The following is an 11,545-nucleotide window of genomic DNA, read 5'->3' as shown; positions in this document are numbered from 1 at the left end:
TCCTGGCTTTAGAAAGGAAAGTCATGACTAAAATGTAAATGTCATGCAATCATTGAGCCACACGCCCCAGCAGAAAAGCTGAAGGCATGCTGCTTTGTGGAGCACCTTCGGAACATCACCCAGGAAAGTTGCGATTGCTTAAAGGAAAGCGAGGCTGCTGCCGCCCACCCCGCCGGGGCCAGGCTAGGAAGCTCCCCAGTGTCAGCTGTCTCACAAACAGCCCGTGTGGTTGCATTTCCGGAGGGCAAACAAGAGGCCAGTTGAGCCGCCTCGGGCTTGTTTCGAAGTAAGCTCCACATAGCCTTTGCTGCCTAAGCCCCGTTTCTCCCCTTTTTGTAACCATGGTATTTTTATGGCTTCTTTGCGCGGAAGTAAGTCACATGCAGAATTGCAGCCTCAAAATGAGGCAGGTGGGGTAAGGTTGGGGCAGTAGTTGCCATCACTCCTATTTTGCATATCATAACTATAGGTCATGTGGCGGCCACAGAAAAGTTTTGTGTGTGGTTCCCCCCCCCCCCCTTCTCAAGACAAATTCAACCTGTCATTAGCCACGGGATGGCACGCGAGAACTTCTTTTTCGCAAGCCAGTCTCATTGAGCTCAATGCACTTTTCCCTAGCAAAGGACTGCAGCCCTGACTTCTCGGGATAGACATAAAATAACGAGTCATGTGGTACCTTAACATAGGAATATAGACAGCTGCCTTACACCGAGGACACATTCAAACCGCACAAACAACATTTAAAGTGATACCACCCCAAAAGATGCCGGGAAGTGAAGTTTTGTTAAGGGTGCTAAGAGTTGTTAGGAGACCCCTATTTCCCTCCCAATTTCAGAGCGGTTTAACTAGAAACCCCTCTTCCTGCGGAAGCCTTGACTGTTTAAAGTGGTCTCATGGCGTGAACGTGGCTTGAGTCACAGGTCGGCGGCGTCTAGTTCACAGTGACTCTCCAGGATCTCAGATGCCAGAGGCTGAAGCTGGGATCAGTTTTATTTGTTGCGGCATTAGAGTCATGGGCCACGAAATCTTATGCCACAAAATAAATGTCCCAAAGCTGAAAAATGCCGCAAGACTCTTCCGTGTAAGAGCCTAACTAGACCGCCCCTCTGGAATATGTGTGCCGGGAATTACGCAGAGTCCTGAAGAACTACCTCCCGCCGAGTTGGTGTTTCGTGTTGCGCGGCAGGCCATTTATTACACTACCGGGAAAGGGAGCAGGAAGAACGCTGTCAGTTGAGTAACAATCCCCTGCAGCGCCAGCCGGGTTTGCTCGCCCCAGACTTGGGAGGCGCTTCGGTGGAAGGCCGAGATTGAGTGGCGAACACCTCATATCCGGAGCTGCTGGGGGCGCCGCCCAGGCAGCCGCGCTTGAATCACTCCCGATCCCGCTGGCGGCCAATGTGCTGGAAGGAGACGCGGCCCCGGGAGGAGGAGGAGGCGGCGGCGGCGAAGGCGCGGCCTTTCCCGAAGAAAGAGCAGCCTGTGTGACTTGCAACGGGTTTGCGCGGGACAGCAGCTTCCTCGTTTGGAAAGCAAAAGTTGACGCTGCTGCTCTCGCCGCGTGTCGCCCCAGTGCCCCAAATCCTCCTGTGACGTAGCTCAAGTTGGAGAGAGAGAGAGAGAGAGAAAGTGTGTGTTTTGAAAGTTGAAGACACTTCCTTTCAAAGCTCAAGAGGGAGTTTGGCTCTTGTCGCTTGACGACCTGGTCCAAGCGACCCACGGAAATCAGACAGGTCTAGGGCTCCGTTATAGGAAAACAACAGCAACCAACACACACACACACACACACACACACACACACACACACACACACACACACACACAGCTGTTCAGTGAGCTTGAACGTTTTCTGCGGGGGAAGGTGTTTTTGTTGGAAAGAGTCGAATGTGTTTCTCAGGCTGAAAGGGAGTGACTCATGGAATTTGCTTCAGGTACTTTTTTCTTCCTCCCAGCTGTTTTGTCTGAGGTTACAGCTGGGGTTTCACACAGCATACTAGTTCTTAAGTAATCAGAGGCAGTTTTTTTGTTTAAAGGAGAGATTAACAGGATATGTCAAGAACAATCAAAACAGCCTGACAGGCCTAGCAGCTGTTGTCCTTACTCACAGGCATGCTCATGTTTGCCTATTATTTTAGGAGAGCACCCAGAAGTTTATCAAGGAGGACAGTTCCGGTATCTCTTCCACTCCCGGTATCTCTTCCATTCCCCTGTAAAACTATCCCACAGATAGGCCTGGCACTGGCCAAGGTCCCTAGGAGTGCAGAAAGGCCCCCTTATTGACCTGACTATACTGCCACACCTTGCCCTGCCCATTTTATCAGTGGGAAGCAGTGCCACTTAAATGGGAGCCAAACTTGACTGCATTAGGGGTGCGAGTGTTTAGAGGCCCATCGGCAGCACTTTGCAGAGCCCCCACCCCCTTGAAGTCTGATGCCAGCCATGCCCACAAAAGGAGTCTTCTTTCCTACATGGAAAGAAGACAAAGGGGAAGAAATAAGGTGCTGCAAACAAACCTACTTGGAGGTTGTGGCATTTGCCCTGTTAGGCCCTGGCTCTTTAATTCCGAGTGAGGATCCTGGTTACTTTGCAGCAAAGGAGAAACACCCTGCATGTGTTCAGAAAAAAAATCCCATGTTTATTATTTCACATATTCCAAGACTGAGTTGTGGAACTTTAAATCAACATTTGTTTAGGTTGGCTGGAAGGACACACTGCGATGCATTCAAGTCCTGTTGAAATAAATCAATAATTAGAAATGCTATTTAAATTGACTTTGTCCAGTGCAGACAAACTTTCAGATCTCATTAATGGGTCCTACTTGTGAACACTTGGTGCATTGCAATAATTATTAATCAAGTTTACTTAAAAATCTCATAAATAAAACTCCTAGGAACTGCATTTAGGATTATAGATTTGCAACATAATCATATGCATGTCTACTCAGAATTAACTCCTGTTGATTTCAGTGAGATCTATTCCCGTATAGGACTCCAGCCTTCATTTCCTGTCAATATGATAGTGCTTTATTTATATATAGTTATTGTGATACATAAATTGCCACAACTCCTTAAAACCCAAATACTTAACACTTCATAGCAACATTTTGTTATCTCTTTTATCCTCACAGTGATTATTGCTTCTCAGATGTGGTTGGATAGTTCTAACTTGTCTGCGCCTAATCCAGACTGAGTTGCAACTGACAGGTAAGATAGCTATAACAAACGTCGTCCCTGCTGGCCTCATGGGCTTGGAACCCACTGGAAGTAAAATGTCATATACTGGACTTCAGAGTATCCCAGCTTCCCCATTCAGGCCCCAGAGCATTATATTCTTATGTGCAACCCAGTCTTCAAGTGATAAGAAACTTAAGGGGTACCAGCACTTACCTCTGGTTCAGTGAAATGAAGGTCACTGACAATTGAAGCATCTATTTGATATATGGTTTCATTTACGCATATGTACAAGCCAAACATAAGATGGAAGGGTTCACAGCACTAACAGTCCAACAGATCTTACTTTCCCATTAGGTTTTGGGCAGTGTCTGTGTTTCCAAAGTTTCATTTCAGCACAAAGAGCAAGTCAAGCCACTGTGTCTTTCTAGGTACCAGAGGAACTAGGCTAGAATTGTACCTGGCCTATTATCATCCTAGCCCTAGGACGATGTGGTGTCCAGCCAGGTGGTGGTGGGGAGGCATCTCAAGCTGGGCAACATGTATTGGGGGAGGACCTCTATGGCAACACACCTGTCCTCCCCCCCCTTTTAATAGCATTTCTTTATTGAATTCAATTAAGGCCCACTCCAGTCCCTCCCCGGAACCCTCCAGCTCTGGAACAAAAGGTGTGCAACGTTAGCTGCACCGGTGGCAATCCTTGCCACACAGCAACGCTTCATCACTTTGCTTTCGCTCGTCTCCGACACCACTTTGCCATCGATGATCTTGGTGGTGTGGATCTTCTGAGTAGTTTGCATGGTGCTTTCCAGTAATGCATCTTTCAGGCTGCAAGGGGCGAACAACACACATCTGTCGGGCTGCAAGGGGCGAACAACACACCTGTACTTGACCAACTTCTTAGACATGTAAAAAGGAAGCTTAACAATCTCAGCTAGAGTCATTAACTTAGCAAACTTGAACAAACAACTACCTTTCCATCAACTTGGCATAGTTTTATTACATATTCAACATTGATAGAACATGGTTATAAGCCTCTGAGAACACATGGAGATTTGTGGAATGACACTTGTTTAAAAACTGAAATGACTTAAAAGTTAAATTTAACCAAATAGACATCAGATGCTTGGGGGGGGGGGTTGTAAAAACATCAGCTGTGTATGAATCACTGTTTATTAATGATATATATTGCAAATAAAGACAAAAGTTAGGCATTGAAAAAGCTTAACAAAGAGACTGGTTTACTACTTCAGCAGCTCCTTCCAGTACAGAATCCCATTTTACAGATAATTAAATGTTGGGGGTTATATCCAGACTCACACACCCCCATCACATAACACTATTGTATCTATCAAAGTTTACATTACTGATATTTCAAACTTCCTCAAATGCCAAATGTCAAACCTTCCTCATCACTTTCCCTCATCACTCCAGGCCCTTCCATTAACCTTGTTTGTATTCCAGGGGACTGCAGCCATCTACGTCTGAAATTCAAAATACTCAGATTGTACCTCTACTTAACCAATTAATTAGGTGCCCTTACAAAATCCTGCCCACCTAGCAGTTCGAAAGTACATCAAAGTGCAAGTAGATAAATAGGTACCACTCCAGCGGGAAGGTAAACGGCATTTCCGTGCACTGCTTTGGTTCACCAGAAGTGGCTTAGTCATGCTGGCCGCATGACCCGGAAGCTGTCTGCAGACAAGCGCCAGCTCCCTCAGTCTATAGAGTGAGATGAGCAAACAACCCCAGAGTCATCTGCGACTGGACCTAACGGTCAGGGGTACCTTTACCTTTACAAAAAGAAAGGTGCCCTATTATCTATCTATCATCTATCTATCTATCTATCTATCTATCTATCTATCTATCTATCTATCTCTATCTATCTATCTATCTATATCTATCTATCTATCTATCTATCTATCTATCTATCTATCTATCTATCTGTCTATCATCATCTATCTACCTGGTTTGTTTCTTACCTACTCTTTACCATAAGGCCCCAGGGTGAGTTATAGCAATACAACATACAATTGTATAAAGAGTGCTGCAATTCTATAAGAGTTGGGATCCTAGATGTCCATATAAATCAAATTGATTGTTTATGTTTTTCATTGCTGCCACTGTATCATGCTCTTAAAGGTATAAGAAGAATTCTAGAGGATTTGCCTTTATAGTTTAATTGGTATAAAACCTATAGTGTACAGAGATATTGAGCTTTTTAACATGTGTGCAACCCTAGTAAACATTAAATATATCTATATTGCCATCTGTACTTTTTTTAAAAAACAACAATAACCCAAGACTGGGTGGAGCGGCTGATGAAACCCAGCCAGATGGGCAGGGTAGAAATAATAAATTATTATTATTAAGACTCGCCATTAAGCTCTCATTTCTGCCTGGAGGTATTTCTATCTACCATTTTGGAGAATAAGGCAAACTTACTGGGCAACAAGTATTGGGGGAGGACAGCAGTGGCAGTCCCCTGACTGTTCCTCCCTGGCTGTTCCCTCTGTTGGAAATCAGGCCACATAGCCCCACCTCCTTCTCTCTCTCTCTCTCTCTCTCTCTCTCTCTCTCTCTCTCTCTCTCACACACACACACACACACACAGCCAATGCCAGGACTGAAGGAAGATTCAACTGCCGTTTTATTCAGCTCCTGTGCACAGAATTGGGAGTGGGAATGCCATCTTGTCCTTTGCCTCAAGTAGCAAAATGTCTTGGGCCCTCCTGCGCACATTTTAGTGTACAATGACCAACCTAGACAGCATCTTAAAAAGCAGAGACATCACCTTGCCAACAAAGGTCCGTATAGTTAAAGCTATGGTTTTCCCAGTAGTGATGTATGGAAGTGAGAGCTGGACCATAAAGAAGGCTGATCGCCGAAGAATTGATGCTTTTGAATTATGGTGCTGGAGGAGACTCTTGAGAGTCCCATGGACTGCAAGAAGATCAAACTTCTCCATTCTGAAGGAAATCAGCCCTGAGTGCTCACTGGAAGGACAGATCCTGAAGCTGAGGCTCCAATACTTTGGCCACCTCATGAGAAGAGAAGACTCCCTGGAAAAGACCCTGATGTTGGGAAAGATGGAGGGCACAAGGAGAAGGGGACGACAGAGGACGAGATGGTTGGATAGTGTTCTTGAAGCTACCAGCATGAGTTTGACCAAACTGCGGGAGGCAGTGGAAGACAGGAGTGCCTGGCGTGCTCTGGTTCATAGGGTCACGAAGAGTCGGACACGACTAAACGACTAAACAACAACAACAAAGCCCAACCAGGCACCAACTTATTAGAGCACGAGATTATTGCTCCTAATCTATCCACAAGGGCAGCTGAATAATTAGGATGCCTTGCCCCTTTAAACTGATGGATCTCATTGATTTTCAGAACTATGTGGGGAAATGCATTGATTAATACTTATGACCATTTTATGGAAGGCCTGGTCCATATATTGAACAAGGGGTTAATCTAGGTTTCTTCTCTTGCCATTCTCGCCAGTACAAACCTGGCAGTTCTTAAGATATCATATAGCTGCTGGTGGATCACTTGTGGCAAATCCAGTGATACGAGGTAAGGCCGATTGGAAGGGCAGTTCAGTGATGGTAGTGAAGAAAGCTTATGTCTCTTAACACTAGTGTATTTGCACAGTGCCACCTGGTGGTCCAGACTGTTAAATCCATCTTAGTCCAGAGACGGAATCATTCTGTAGCATTCTGGAATATGCACAAATTCCTTAAATAAAATGCTTGTGTCCTTTCTGACAGTAAACCCATCTGCATGAAAAGTTCCATGCATGTCTGCATAACTTGTTTGCCTGCTGAGCCCTTGTGGCTTGGCTTGCCTAACCACATTGAATGTAATGTGCAAAGTACTTAGACATACACACAGGTCAACGGATATATGGTTCACGTATGTGCAGTTTTCCCAGTAAAATGGAGGTTAAGGTGGATCACAGATCCTGTGCGTGTGGGTCTTGACATGTGTGCACACACAACACACTCATTATGCCCAATGCAAAATGGGTCTGTAGATAGAAAGGCATGCAGCAGAATCTCACAGCTCCACCACACCTTGACTATAGACAGGATGCCACCTAAGACATATCAGTCTAACCAACAAAGAGATAGAGAAGTCACCATAGAGACAAAAATACAAAGATAGACTGGGAATCTGGAGATTCCTCTCTCTCTGTCTTAACTCCATGCAAATCCCTCTGCTGCAAGTTGAGTTGCACTCAAACTTCCAACAAATCCTATATATGTCTACTCAAAAGTATATAAAACTGCAGACTTAATGTAATATTTATGCCAGAGGAAACTGACACCAATAAATTAATATAATCCAGGAATTAATTCCATTTTTCCAAGGGAAATTTACTTTCCCAGAGCACATAAAATTCGAAATGTGCTGAAATTAAAAGATTACGGTACTTAATCAGCAGAATAAGGACTATAGAAAGAGTAACACATATACAAAATAAGTTTGTAGTCAAACATAAGAGTTCTGTTTACTTTTATATTAGGCCACGAACATCTAATTTTTATAATCTGACTACGACAAAGGTAAAGACTCCTGCAGTAATTTTACTGGCAACTGGTTGCTTCTGCTTGGTATTAGTTTTTGAAGCATGTTGTAAAACAGAAATCACATAATTATTTCAAGCAATTGAAGTGGAAACCACCAGTTTTCCCTTTAGCTCCTGTAAGTTTTCATTTCCATTCTATGGCAGCCCTGGATTTGATTCTGGCAGTATGTTGATGGTGAATGTGGCTGACAATTCTTGGTAGGATACAGTGGGCTCTGCACATTATACAAACTGATCTTCTGCAGTGCCAGAATATATTTTCAGTAGAAAGAAACTCAACAGCTGTCACAGGTAAAAAATGTTTTGCAATCATATCCAAACGCTTGTTGCTATGTAGAGACCCAGGGGGAAATCACGTTAAGAGTTTGTAATCAGAAAATAATTTGGTAATTTTTCACCTGTGGTCAGTCTAGGTTAAATCACTACTTTGTTAAAAGAATAACTTTATTGAAGTTCAGATCAGCCCAAATCATTAGCATTTATAAAGCTGTGGGAATCTCATTATGATGTCTGACTTGGTGTAAGGCAGCTCCCTATCCTCTTTATTTAAAAGCCTGGATCATTTTTGCTCCAGGTTGCACATGATTGTGACTGCTCTTGTCTGCAAAGAGGGGATCTGTGTATGAAATTGTCAAGGAAGCTCTCTATATAACGGCTTGATAGTTAGCAAGGTTAAATGGAGTTCTGTCAAGGCAGGATTTTAGGGGCAGAAATCCAGGGCTTCACCCAGCAGAATGAACAAAAAAATCCCCCAGTGACTTACCACATTTTGCAGTACTTAAGTAAACACATTACCACCAAAAGAGGAAAACCTCCATGAGATTATTCAGTCTATAAAGAGTCTAGAAGTGCCTTACTGTACTACTGGTTTCACACAGAAGGTGCCTCATTGCACAGGCAAAGTTTGCTGGCAGAAAGTGGAGATTTATTTCAGTGCAGGAAAAGCAAGGTGTCAATGACCAAATGAAAGGGTGAAGCAGAGGGCAAAGAAGAGAAAGTGACTGATCCCAAGTCAACCAGTGAGCTTTATTGTTGAGTGAGGATTTGAACTCACAAATATCCCCATTCTTAGTCTAACATTCTAGCAGTGACATTATTCCTATAGGAAGAGAGTTTGCAGCCAAGATAGTAACAGAGGCTACATGCAAACAACATTTTAAAACAATCTTTGGGCCGTAGCCTTGTTCCATGGACGGCAGGCTGCAAAGCAATGCACCAGACCATAGTATAGAAGCCCAAGGCCCTTCTCATTGCCAACAAGGCATGCCCCATCCCATGCCAACTGACGCATACTAGTCTGTGGGCGGTATCCAGCTAAATCAAGCTCATAAAGGTAAAGGTACCCCTGCCCGTACGGGCCAGTCTTGCCAGACTCTGGGGTTGTGCGCCCATCTCACTCAAGAGGCCGGGGGCCAGCGCTGTCCGGAGACACTTCCGGGTCACGTAATCAAGCTCATAGTAGGTCCCATTGAAATCAGTGGACTTCAAATTGGTCATGACTAATTTAGGTGTATTGATTTCAGTGGCTCTACTCGAAGCATGATTTTCTCATGTTTCACAAACTGTAGGATCAGAAGGGGGATCTGGATACTTGCTAAGCTCCCCTGTGCTCTATTTTCTTTGTCTCATCTACTTTATAGCAAAATAAAAATTCAAAAAAGGGATGGAAACGGCATTTTTAAAAAGTCAGTTAAAATGTCGAACAGTAAAAGCATGGTTCAGGGGCTCAATAATAACTGCGAAATTTAATCTCCTTAATTGAAAGTTAGGGCAAATATGTATTTGATAACCTCAAGCAAGGGAGCACTTGCAATTAATTAAAATACTTTTCAAGTATAGCAGAGATGCTTTCCAGGGAAGATGTACACAGGTGTTGGAAACTTTCTAACAGCAAGGAAAACATGAAATATAAAAGGTCATCTCTGATAGTTTATAGCTACATAGTTAATAAACACATATGTATTCCTACGTAACAGCTAGCCCAGGGGGTGGCCCTGACAGTCAGCGTCCTCCTCCTGTCTCAGTTTTGATCTTGTAGAACTCAGCTCAAGGATGGGGGCAAAATTAAAATTAGTTGGTTTCACCTCCCATTGCTGTGTCTCTGTCTGATATTGGCTTTGGCTCCACCTACTGTTGGCCTCCCTGCATTCCAATCTACCAGTCTCAATGAGCAGCACGTATGAGAACTGCATTGAGTTCAATTGAACCCTGCTTGTCTCATTCCTCTCCAATGTGTGTGTCTCCCATATCCCTAAGTGACCCTTCACCTCTGCATAATGCAAGTTAAATCACATGAGTAACAGTTGGGGACTGGGTGGAGAAAAAGGAGATATGTGTGTGTGTTGGGGAAATTAAGAGGTTCCCTTTCTGGAGGTCAATAATGACAAGATAATGAATTCAATAATACAAGCTATAGTGATGCATTCCTTTGTAGTGACTTCTGCAACTGAGATTGCTACCCCTCATGTACAATCAATAAATATTATTGAATTCATTAGCTTGTTATTACTGACCTCCAGTAAGGGGACCTCCTAATTTTTCCTACATATGGAAACTCCCATTTTGTGCAATACCTCTCACACCACCTGTATGCATAGCCCTGTGTCCATGGTGGGAGATGGAATGAAGAGAAAGAGGACGCTGTTGGCATCACTACAAATGGGCATTGTACCCATGCTCAACTGGATTAAGACCTGGGAATGTTAATAAATTTATTATCGGCCCAGCATATTAAGTACAGGATAACTGGTGTTTTCATTACCTTCAGTGAACTCTTGTGGAGCAAATTACTTGAAGATTCATAGCCTCGCTGAATATAATGAACCCTGCTTTTTTAGAACATGACACTTCCAAAAAAACTCTGGAGAAGTTTCCATGGTTCTATAATAATCTGGTAACCTGATGATACTTTATTCTCATCCTGCAGTGAGGAAGAAATAAACTTCATGGACAGGCAACTTACCCCACTTACTATTGCAGCTGTGCTCTAGAGCTGGGGTGGTACCTTCCAGCTGTTGCGGGACTCCAACTCCCATCAACCCCATCTAGCATGGCCTGTGGTCAAGGATGATGGGAGTTGTAGATAGTTCAACAACAGCTGGGGACCCAAGGTTGGGACTGTTTGCTCTGACTGGATTACAATGGTGGTGTGACACACCACCCCTTTTGGTCTGCAGAACCTTTATCCCACTGCTGGCGTTTGCTAGCTAACATCAGGTGAACTGGTTCTGGGACCAATAGCAACACTTAGTATCCTGTGCTAAGGATGCATCCATTGTCACTGAGAAAATGGCTAGATGTGACAATAATAATTTTAAAAACTCTATTAAGGAAACAAGGTAAGGGACTGAAGTTACAATGTAACTCTGTTTCAGCCAGTGGTTTGTAATAAGAGAATTACTGCATATATACTCTACTGTTAGAAGTTTTAAAAGCCGGTATCCTCAATCCATAAACTGTTGCTGCTTTTGAAATAAAAGGATTTGATCATTTTATCAAAACAGCAATGAACCCCTCAACAGGGTTTAAATAATAAGCATTTATTGCATACTTGGCAAGCAGCCTTTCAAGAATCTCCTGCCGCAGAGATCTTGCAGACATTCCAGTATGATGCACTGTAGTAACCATGCCCTTGACAGCTGCACACACAACTCTTGGGAAGGGAAAGCTGGCTGGGTGGTCTGAGGCAGGGCACTTTGTTTAAAGGAGGAAAAGATTAGCTATCTAGACAGAAGAGAATTTTTAAAAACACAAATCATTGCATAATGCCAGCTTCAACACAACAAGG

General features: G+C 43.7%; 1 long non-coding RNA gene across 1 annotated transcript; it reads left to right on the top strand.

Annotated features, from left to right (window-relative positions):
* Positions 1–1,781: 1,781 nt before the first annotated feature.
* On the top strand, positions 1,782–4,310 carry LOC144328716 (uncharacterized). Its single transcript, XR_013393954.1, has 3 exons — positions 1,782–1,931; positions 3,128–3,203; positions 3,768–4,310. It is a non-coding gene; the product is annotated as an uncharacterized LOC144328716 (long non-coding RNA).
* Positions 4,311–11,545: the final 7,235 nt, after the last annotated feature.

This window comes from Podarcis muralis, chromosome 8 (genome assembly GCF_964188315.1).
Source record: "Podarcis muralis chromosome 8, rPodMur119.hap1.1, whole genome shotgun sequence".
Classification (NCBI taxonomy): Eukaryota; Metazoa; Chordata; class Lepidosauria; order Squamata; family Lacertidae; genus Podarcis; species Podarcis muralis.
The sequence above is the reverse complement of the archived record's forward strand: the minus strand, read 5'-3'. Positions and strand labels throughout refer to the sequence as shown.